This window comes from Triticum aestivum, chromosome 3D, assembly GCF_018294505.1.
Source record: "Triticum aestivum cultivar Chinese Spring chromosome 3D, IWGSC CS RefSeq v2.1, whole genome shotgun sequence".
In the NCBI taxonomy this organism is placed as follows: Eukaryota; Viridiplantae; Streptophyta; class Magnoliopsida; order Poales; family Poaceae; genus Triticum; species Triticum aestivum.
Window position 1 is genome coordinate 248382831 of NC_057802.1, and position 11773 is coordinate 248394603.

At 42.6% G+C, this 11773-nt stretch overlaps 1 long non-coding RNA gene across 3 annotated transcripts; it reads right to left on the reverse strand.

Moving 5' to 3' along the window:
• Positions 1–4537: 4537 nt before the first annotated feature.
• On the reverse strand, positions 4538–7919 carry LOC123078323 (uncharacterized). 3 transcript variants are annotated; one of them, XR_006437335.1, is made up of 3 exons: positions 7342–7914; positions 6630–6722; positions 4538–6526 (listed from the first exon to the last, which is right to left on the reverse strand). It is a non-coding gene; the product is annotated as an uncharacterized lncRNA (long non-coding RNA). The 3 variants fall into 3 exon arrangements; XR_006437337.1 differs by having other exon boundaries at positions 4538–4884; positions 7342–7912; XR_006437336.1 differs by having other exon boundaries at positions 4538–6722; positions 7342–7919.
• Positions 7920–11773: the final 3854 nt, after the last annotated feature.

The window sequence follows — 11773 nt, forward strand, 5'->3', positions numbered from 1 at the left end:
GGCAACTACCAAAGGATGGTCTTTGGTACTAGATCTGGAAAGCATTTGTTTTATAATGAAAAATAACAGATCATGGAACATATTAAACTGTAATGTTAGAGGGATTAATGCTTCAGATAAGTGGCTAGCAATTCGATAGAAAGTTGAAGAAAGTGCTGCCGGGATTATTTGCATCCAAGAAACCAAGAGAGAATCTTTTGACCTGGCCTATATTCAGAACTTTTGCCCTCGAAGATTTAATAAATTTGAATTTTTGCCATCCATTGGGGCCTCTTGAGGGATTTTATCTGCCTGGAATGGAGCTTTGTTCTCAGGAGAAATGATTTTTCAAAACAAATTCTCCCTGTCAATTCAATTTACTTGCAACACTTCTTCCAAGTCCTGGATTCTCACAAATATTTATGGTCCCTGCAACCATGAGGATAAGATTGAATTTATTGATTGGTTTGGCAATATTCAAATGCCCATTGATGTAGATTGGATTATAATGGGAGATTTCAATTTCATTAGATCACCAGAGGACAGAAATAGACCTGGTGGAGATGTCAATGAGATGCTGCTGTTTAATGAAGCTATAAGCAATCTTGGGCAGATTGAACTTCCATTGAAAGGAGGGCAGTACAGTTGGAGCAACATGCAAGACAACCCATTGCTTGAAAAGTTGGACTGGTTTTTTACATCAGCTGCTTGGATGACTAGTTATCCTGATTCTACTGCTCTGCCCCTGGCAAAACCTATTTCAGACCATTTGCCCTGTATGATTAAAATTGGAACATCCATCCCAAAATCAAAGGTCTTCAGATTTGAGAACTACTGGCTCAAGCGCAGCTCCTTCAAACAGGTGGTACAGGCTGCATGGAGCATTCCAGTGGGTTTTACAAATCATGCCAAAAAGATAAATGCCAAGTTTAAGAACCTAAGAAGAGCTCTAAAACTGTGGGCTAAAAGCTTGTCTTATCTGAAGAAACAGATTGTAGAATTAAATGAATGCATCTTCCTTTGGGACTTCATTGAGGAATTCAGAGACTTATCTTTGTTTGAAAACAATTGTAGATCCCTCCTCAAGGATACTCTGTTAACTGTACTTAACAACCAGAAAATCTACTGGAAGCAGAGGGGCAAAATCAAAGGAGTTAAATATGGGGATGAAAACACAAAATTCTTTCATACAAAAGCTACCATCAATCATAGGTATAATAAAATTGCAATGCTGATCAATGAGGATCAGGTTGAAGTTACTGACCATGAAGGAAAAGTAGCCATTTTATGGGAGGCATTTAGAAAGAGATTGGGTCAATCTACAGGTCATACAATGCATTTTGACCTAAATGACCTTTATGATCAACATGTAGACCCTCAAGTGTCCTTGGACTTGGAAAACCCTTTTACTCAGGAGGAAGTTGATGATGTAGTTAAAAACCTGCCAACTGATAAATCTTCAGGTCCTGATGGTTTTAACAATGAGTTCATCAGAAATTGCTGGGATATTATAAAAGGAGATGTTACTGATCTCATCATGGACTTCCATGCTGGTGCAGTGGATCTGGAAAGCATAAACACTTCTTTTATCACTCTGATTCCCAAAAAGGAAGTTCCAATGTCCCCAAATGACTTTAGGCCAATTTCTTTGCTCAATTGTGTGCTTAAAATCATAACAAAACTGTTGGCCAATAGTCTGCAGAAAGTTATCCTCAAAATGGTGCACATTAACTAGTATGGTTTCCTCAGTGATTCAAGATTGACCAATGTCATAAATCAAAGGAGGAAATGTTAGTTATCAAATTGGATTTTGAGAAAGCTATTGACACAATTGAACATCAAGCAATCATTGATATTTTTAGAGCAAAGGGATTTGGTGAAAAATGGATTTCTTAGATGCAATTATTGTTCTCCTCTTTATCTTCAGCTGTCTTGTTAAATGGTGTGCCTGGAAAGAAGTTCTATATCAGAAGAGGTGTAAGGCAGGGGGATCCATATTCCCCACTAATTTTTGTGTTGGCTGCTGATCTTTTGCAATCTATACTCAACAAAGCCATGAGATTGAATCTAATCACACCTCCACTACAAGTCAATTCTTGCCCTAACTTCCCAATAGTTCAATATGCTGATGACACTCTGGTTATAATGCAAGCTGATGCTAGGCAGCTAACTTGCCTCAAAGCACTACTAAACACTTTTGCTTCAGCAACTGGTCTTAAGGTAAATTATGGCAAATCAATCATGGTGCCTGTAAATATTGCTGAAGAGAGAGTAGAGCTTTTTACAAACACTATTCAATGTGCTAGAGGGAAATTTCCTTTCACTTACCTAGGTCTGCCATTGGGAATTTACAAGCCAACTGTGGAGCAATGCTTACCTCTGGTTCACAGGATTGCAAAAAGATTAGCTGGACTTTCATCTTTCATGACTCAGGCAGGAAGGCTACTGTTGGTTAAATCAGTGCTTGCATCCCTCTCAATTTTTTTCATGACCTGCTTGGACATTCCAATCACAATTAAGAAGCAGATTATAAAATACCTAAGGCACTGTCTTTGGAGGAGCCCTGATATGGAAGACAGAAGACCTGCAATGTTTGCAGGCCAAAACATCAAGGAGGATTAGGGGTTCTAGACATTTACACTCACAATAGAACCTTACTCATGAAAAACTTACAAAAATTCTTCAACAGACATGATATACCATGGTTACACCTGATTTGGGAAACTTATTACAGTGATGGAAAGCTTCCGGGAGACACTATCATTGGTTCCTTCTGGTGGAAATCAAATCTGGCACTTATTGATCAGTTTAAATCAATAGCAAGATGTAATGTGGGTGATGGAAAAGGTGCATTATTCTGGGATGATTTATGGCACCAAGCAGTACTAAAGGAAAAGTTCCATCACTTGCATTCTTTTGTCAAGAACCTTGCAATAAATGTCAATCAAGTGGTGTATACTGAGTATCTTCAAGACTTATTCCATCTGCCATTGACAACACAAGCTTATGATGAGTTCTTACAAATGGAGGACATTTGCATATCTTTGAGGTAATCTGAGTTCATAGATGCTTTTGACACTTGGAGTTACATCTGGGGGAATGAATTCTACTCTTCCATTAAAGCATACAATGTGCTGATTGGACATAAGCAAACACCACCTCACTTCAACTGGATTTGGAAGAGCTCATGTCAGCCGAAACATGAAGTTTTCTTCTGGATGTTGTTACATGACAGAGTCAACACAAGAAACCTGCTAAGGAGGAAAAACTTTGAGCTTGAAGTTTATAATTGTGCAGTAAGGGACTGTCAACAGGAGGAAACATTGCATCATCTTTTTCGGGGATGCCCATTTGCTCAGCAATGCTGGGACTTTATTTGTCCCACAAGAACACCAAATCTTTCAGTATTAGATGCATTCCAAGACCTGAAGGATAAGCTCAGTTACCCCTTCTTTATGAAGATCATTATACTGGGATCATGGGCTATTTGGATAACTAGAAACAATAAGATTTTTGAAAATATTGATGCCACATTTCATGGATGGAAATTCATCTTCAAGAAGGAACTGAAACTACTCAAGCACGGGATGAAACAGAAATTTGATAGGCAGTTCTATGCATGGTTGGACTCACTATTGTAATTTTCCTTCTTTCTTATAGGAGCTTCTTTTTTTTCTAGGTTTTGTCTCAGCTTTCTTTTTCCTAGTTTCTTTTCTTGCTTTCTTTTCTCCTTTTTTTTAGTAGGGGCTTAGCTCAAGCCCTTCCCAGAACCTTTGTTACTTTATTTTGTTATTAATAAAAATTACAGTGGGGTTTTACCCTACTGTTTATAGTAAAAAAAAAGATGATACTTGGTGAACTTATCAGCTACTCTCTTCTCTATGTTTTTCAAGATGGAGGCTGCCACAAGCGTAGTCTTCGATAGGACTAGCTATCCCCGTCTTATTCTGGCATTCTACAGTTCAGTCCACATATACTACCCCTTTCATTCATACCAATGCATATGTAGTGTAGTTCCTTGCTTGCGAGTACTTTGGATGAGTACTCATGGTTGCTTTGCTTCCTCCCTTTTTCCCCTTTCTATACCTAGTTGTTGCGACCAAACGTTGGAGCCGAGGAGCCAGACGCCACCGACAATGACTCCTACACCGGAGGTGCCTACTACTACGTGCAGGCCGCCACCGACGACTAGGAGTAGTTTAGGAGGATCCCAGGCAGGAGGCCTGCACCTCTTTTGATCTGTATCCTAATTTGTGCTAGCCATCTTATGGCAACTTATTTAACTTATGTCTGTACTCAGATATTGTTTTTTTTCACTGACTCATCTATGATCGAGCACTTGTATTCGAGCCCTCGAGGCCCCTGGCTTGTATTATGATGCTTGTATGACTTATTTATTTTTAGAGTTGTGTTAAGATATCTTCTCTTGAGTCCCTGATATTGATCGTACACGTTTGCGTGTATGATTAGTGTATGATTGAATCGAGGGCGTCACACTAAGTAGGATACATATCTCACGCGATGAAATTTCCAAAACAGGAACAAATACATGCAAACCTAAACTAATAAGGACAACTTTCATATCTCACATGATGAAAATTCCAAAATATAAAAATAGGACAAGGTTAGGATCATATTTCCGCATGTCTCGGCGATCTCAAACCCAGCCACCTCAACCATATAAACAAGTACAGCCGGCCGCACAATCACACACCAAGCAATTAGAAGTTGACAATCACCATGACTTGAACAGATTGAAGTCGAAAGAGCTACCACAAAAATCCATGCTCAGCCGCTTCACTCGACGCCCGATGAAGTCACGCCAAAGCACGCCCGACGCCCAACAAAGCCACACCCAATTGCTCCAATCAATGTTGGAAGAAGTCACGCCAAAGCACTTCTGGCCTGAATCATCAGATTTGGTGAGTGTTATTTAGCAAGCTAACTTTTTCTGGCTAGAATCTTCATAAATCCTATGTTAATTCATATACCGCTTTCTATTAGTTTTGAGGAAATAACACTATCACATACAAGAAGTTGAGCGACTTAACTACAAGCGGACAAAATTAGAACATTCAATTGAACACAAGAGTGTGGGATTCAGTCAATCCTACAACCTATGAGCTTATTAGCCTACATACGATACTGATGGATGAGCAGATATGTTTTTTATATATTTAATTGGATTTTTTTTCAAGTTAAGAAGCAGTTACTAACCATATTTGATTGTTTCGACAGGGTTAAACAATCCATGCTACTATCTAGAAGAATCTAATAGACATGTTTAGATCAAAGATCAATGAGAAATCTATTTATGCATTCAGCAACTTTAAGGTTGTGGAATCTACAAAGTATAGGCCAGTGAGCAATGAAATTAAAATATTTTTTCATACAATAGACAGGTAAATGATATTAGGATCTTCGAAAGTTCTCCCGGATTATTGTAGCGAGTTTGCTACCATGGGCACACTATAAGAAATGACAGAAAAAGGTACACAATGCTCAGGTATGTTGATAGTTATTATTATGACTTACAGATAATTGATATATCTAACTGTTATATCAATAATCTCCCAATAAACAAATGTTATTGGACTACAACACAAATGAATCCCGTGGAGAGAAGAATAACTTGATTAATACATCTACATCTCACTTGCTGAACTCACTGGATGCAAAATCATAAGAAGCACCAAAGATTATTAAAAAATTATGTGGAAAAACTTATATTTTGATTTAGGCTCAATAATATAACCTCACCTTTGAAACACAAAACTATGTAACAAAAGGACATTTGTGCCTGATGATAGGCTTGAGATGCTCTACTTGAACGATCAAGTCGAAGAAGTAAAGGTGCATTAACTTTTTTTAAGAAATATGAAGTATCATCTTTAGAATTCCTTAACTAGTTCATCTTACATATGTTGCACAGGAATTGATGGATGATAAGGTGGACACCATGTTAATGAAGAAGCAGAACATGCCAGATAAAAAGGTGATTGATTTTTTAACTATACACACTTTAGATTTTAGAGATGTGTCAAACTTCTAAAATTTATATGTATGCAATCACAGAATAATAAAGTTTCACCCGACAAACTTTCATGCAAACTGGTGCGTGTGAAAGAGAAACCAGATTGACAGTGACAGGAGTACATTCAACAAAGATGGGCGTCAAGACAAAATATCATCATCAGCAAGCACGTGAGCTCCATAATGGCAATAAAAGGAGACTAAGATCTGTTGTGATTTCAAATGACTCAGAGGATGAATGCACCGAGACGAATTTGCAAGAACAATAGGAAAAGGGAGTCCGCGGGAACAATAGACATGTTATACAAAAGCCAAAAATACAATGCATGAAGATGAAGTAAATAGTACGACAGACTATTTGTATCGACCAAGATAAGTAGGAGTACGTACATCGACCAGGATAAGGATACTTATATTAGATTAAGCGTGTGAGTGTTAGAAATATTATTAATCCAAAAAAATTGAAGACTTTCTTCATGTAGTTTCCTTCATGTACATGCTATTTTATCCGAATCTGTACGAGGCCAGCACAATATACAAGAACATACTTCAGACATTAGGATTCACTTCACAATTGGCAAATCTATATGAGGCCACCAAAATAGACAGGAACATACCTTGCTTCAGTAACTTAATAGCAGAACCCGATATAAGCAAATCAATGGCCTCTCTGTTGTTGCGTGCCGCCATTTTTACCCCGTGCCGCCATTCTGACCAAAAGCAAGGTTCCCATATTTAGACTTAGCAGCAAAGCAAATCCACTATATATCTAATCACATTAATTGCTTACGTCACTAAAAAAATTCTGGCAAGCAGAAGATTGTTTCTCGGTTACTTGATGAGGTGAAAAGAAGTTACTTGAGAAAATTCAACATGTGAGCTTCTTCTCAACAAACCTATACCCAAATTAATATCTAAGGTGACCTATTAACACACGGAAGGCAATCTAATTACCAAAGTAGATTAGAATAATCCATCCAATTAATTTTGGCAAAAGGTTTATTAAAAATCAAATAGGATGAAAAATACATGGATACAACTACAAGACTATCACAAGCAGTTCATATTATAAATTTTAGAAATACATTCATACATGCAGTTCTGTCAGTTCATTGTTCTTGGTAACAAAACATCTACTCCCTCTGTCCCATAATGTAAGGCCTGTGCAGTTTAAGGAAATAATGAAAAAAAATCCCACTAACACATATAAACCAACTTTCGGTTCATAAAGCCTTTTTTCAGAGATATTCATAATCATTTCTTGCTAACATCAAACTAAAAACAAATAATCTTCATTACAAAGGACGCATATCATCAATTGGCACTTACATTTGGTAGTAGTCTGATAGCAACAACAATGAGGAGGCGAGCATCTCACGGAGGACAATAGCAGCAAGGCCAGCCTCTGTCCCGTACCTCATGTTCCAGAACCAACAATCAACCTCAGTGGGTGATTCGGTGATTTCCCTGATAGGCTCCTCCACGAGGCCAAGCGACAACACCTCAGCCACGGCCCTCTAGCCATCGACCATCCAAGAGGTTGAGCAGTGTAGCTTTTGTGTTTTCCCTGCTCCTCCCCATGGCCACCCTGCCAGACTCGACGACGTCGTCGAGCATCCACATCCTCCAGAACGCGACAAACGCGTCCACGCACTCCGCACACACGGTCAACTGCCGCAGTACCTCAACGAGGAGAAATTGGAAGAAATGAATCGAGAAGTGGATTCGGAATGGCTTGGGAATTAGTTCGGTGATGGCTAGCGGTGACATCTTCATCCACCGGCTGCTAATTGGAGAAGATGACCCATGTGGATGGATAAGGATGCTGGTGGGGAACTGGGGATAGAGTGAGATGATAACAGATTTTTTTTCTTTTTATGTTAAGAAAATGGGGGAGTTCACCGTAGATGGACCTGTACGGGTTTTGTACTTAGGTTTGGTCATACATGGGCAGGGCCACATGGGCACTCAGATTTGGCGCATCAGCCTCGATTTCCTTTTGCCCTTTTTCTTCTTTTCTCGAATATGCACGAGTGTGCATATCATATATTAAAGAAGAAAGGCAAAGAGTGCCTCCACCGTTGGTTACATGAATTCCATTACATGCTAATCCTCACCACTCACCCACCTCTCTACCCTACGAAAGAAGGGAGTTACATTTCCTTTTAGTAGACCCGCAGAGGACCAGACTACACCCTCCTCTCTCACTCTTTGCAACAGTTGCTCGATAGATGGCTGAGCTCCGTCAAAGACAATCGCATTCCGGTGCTTCCACAACTCCCACCAAACAAGCGCGAAAACGGTGCGTAGATCTTTCGTGCCCACATTGTTAACGCCCTTCTTGTCGACGGCCCAGTCAGCCAACACATCATTTGGCGAGGGTGTCCATTCTGGTTTGCCCAGCGAGCCACAGATGGCTGCCCAAGCGCTCCGGGCAAAGACACATGTAAGCATTATGTGATTGATCGTTTCTTCCTCTTGATCACAGAACGGGCACGCATCCTGGTGAGGTAGACCCCTCCGTGCAAGGCGATCCGATGTCCAACATCGGTCCTTCATTGCTAGCCAAGTAAAGAATCTGCACTGCATGGGGGCACGCGACTTCCATGTTAGATCTGCCGTAGGAATGACCTCCCTTCCGCCAAAAGCAGACGCATAAGCCGATCGGACCGAGAAGTGCCCCTTCACCTCCCATGACCAGGCAATCTCGTCCGGCAAATCCACACTAGCTTCCCAAGCAGAAACCGCTTGCCAAAGTGCAAAGAACTCATGCAACGTATCCAGTCCAAGGTTGGGGCCAAGGTCCGCAGCCCAAGACCCGTTCTCCATAGCTTCGCAAACTAGCCTCCTTACTCGTGTCCGTGCTGCAATCAACTCATACACTCTAGGAGCAATCTCCTGGACTCTTCGCCCATCCAGCCATCGGTCCTCCCAAAAGAACGTTGTCCTACCAGAATGTGCTGTAAACCTCATGGCTGCATTACACAACATGGATGCTTCCTCGGCCACCTTGATCTTGAACTCACTCCACGGCCTTGTCTCATTAGTTATTTTTAACCACGACCAGCGAGCCTGCATGGCCACATTCATCCATCTAAGATTAGGCAGCCCCAACCCACCTGCCCATTTGGGCGTGCACACCATGTCCCATGCAACCGCGCAGTTACCACCATTTGCTTCTGCCCTTCTGCTCCACAAGAACCCTCGACAGATCTTATTCATCGCCGCGATAGTTTTCATAGGTAGATCCAGCGCCATCATTGCATGGATAGGCATGGCAGACAACACAGATTGCACTAGAGTAAGACGACCACTCTTCAGCATTAGTGCTGCCTTCCACCTTCGGCAATATTGTAACTGCGTTGCAGATTGCTTCCTCAGCGATAATGGCAGCCCGAGGTACTTTATTGGGAACGATCCCAAGGGACATTGAAGGGCATTGCATGTCGTTGCTATCTCCTCATTGAAACACCTTATTGGTAGAGCTGCTGATTTGCTCATATTAATTTTCAGCCCGGCAGCCTCACCAAACAACTCCAGGATGCACTTGCACACATCCAGATCCACGGGCCTCGGCTTGACAAAAAGAACTACATCATCGGCATAAATGGATAGACGCTTCATCATGCCCTCACATGCCAGAGGCGCCAGCACACCTCTACTAGTAGCCACCTCAAACATCCGTTGTAGCGGCTCCATGGTAAGAATGAAGAGCATAGGGGAGATGGGGTCCCCCTGCCTCAGCCCTTTGCAGTTGCAAATCGTGTCTCCCGGATCGCCATTTACCATGACCTTGGTGGTAGAAGTGGCAAGTATCCCACATATCCACGCTCTCCACCTTGGCCCAAAGCCAGGCTGCTGCAAAACCTCAAGAAGGAAGGGCCATTTCATAGAATCAAATGCTTTTGATATGTCGAGCTTTAGCAAGATAGTTGAGCTCTTCAAGGCATGTAGGCGCCTTGCCATGCTCTGCACCAGCATGAAATTATCATGTAACGATCTGCCCTTAACAAACACGCTTTGATGATTTCCAACCAACTTGGGTAGATCCCCCACCAACCGGCACGCTAACACTTTTTCAAAGATCTTGATGGCCCCGTGGACAAGGTTGATGGGCCTGAAATCGCCCACCTCCAACGCGCCCTCCTTCTTGGGCAAGAGCGAGACGAGAGATTTATTGATCGCGGCCAGCCCTCTCATATCACCATTGTAAAAGCAACCCATCGCCCTCATAAAATGCTCCTTGATGATACTCCAACACGCCGCATAGAACCTTCCGGTAAACCCGTCCGGTCCCGGAGCTTTGTCAAGAGGCGTGCTTTTGATCACCTTCTCTACCTCCTCCTCCGTAAACGGCAGCTCGAGGTGCGACAAGTCAAGATGTGGAAGACCCAATATGTCCAGGTTCAGAGTGTGATGCCTACTCTCCGAGTCTCCAAGGGCCGCACCAAAGTACGCGTCAACCGGGGATGCAACCTCATCCTACCTAGCATAGATGTTGCCATTGTACCGAACCGTACGTATGACGTTCTTCCTTTGTCTGTGGCTAGCTTGCTGGTGGAAAAGCCTGGTGTTTCCATCTCCTTCTCGCAGCTGCAAAGGCCTTGATCTCTGCCTAGCAATCGTCCTCTCCAGAGAACTCAACCCAAGGAGCTTCTTCTTTAAGCACCTCTGCAGCTCCCTCTCATTCTCCATTAGAACCCTACTCTCCATAGCAGTATCCAGTTGTTTAATGACTTCCAGAGCGATCGCAATTTGCAACTTCACATTGCCGATCCATTTGTCACTCCATCTTTGTAAGCTAACCGCAGTTGCTCTGAGCTTGTTATGCAACGTTAGATAGTCGTTTGAGGCAGCTGGTGTTGAGGTCCATGCTAGCTTGACCACATCCATGAAACCTTCCGCCTTAACCCAGAACGATTCGAACTTGAAATGGCTCTTAGTGTTGATTGTCACATTCATATACTTCATGAGCGGAAAGTGATCCGAGATCGCCGTACCCAAGGCCGAAAGAAAGCAGGCTGGGTAGGCCTCATCCCACTCATTAGAGACGAACACGTGGTCGATCTTCTCTAGGGTAGCAATTCTTCTTTCATTTGACCACGTGTACCTCCTCCCATTGAGGTAGAGCTCTTTTAGCTCGAGTCGGTTTAGCTTAGCCCGGAATCTTGCCAACATTCTGCGGTTTATTAGGGCATTATTCTTATCCTCCTCCCGAGCAATAAGATTGAAATCACCGGCCACGAGCCAAGGCCCAACGTGCAAGTCGCGAATATCCACCAAGTCTTGCAAGAATTCCAACTTGTCATCCTCCTCCTGCGGCCCGTACACACATGTGAGCCACCACGGCTGCTCGTCCTCCGGGCATTTCACAAGCGTAGTCAAAGTGTGTCTAGTATAATGTGGGTTTGAAAGTTGAGTCAACGTGGCATCCCAAGCCACCAAAATTCCCCCACGCGTACCAGACGCAGGCAAGTAAAAATGTTGGGGATCGTAGCAGAATTTTAAAATTTCCTATGCATCACCAAGATCCATCTATGGAGTATACTAGCAACGAGGGGAAAGGAGTGCATCTACATACCCTTGTAGATCGCGAGCGGAAGCGTTCTAATGAACGGGGTTGATGGAGTCGTACTCGCCGTGATCCAAATCACCGATGACCGAGTGCCGAACGGACGGCACATCCGCGTTCAACACACGTACGGAGCAGCGACGTCTCCTCCTTCTTGATCCAGCAAGGGGGAAGGAGAGGTTGATGGAG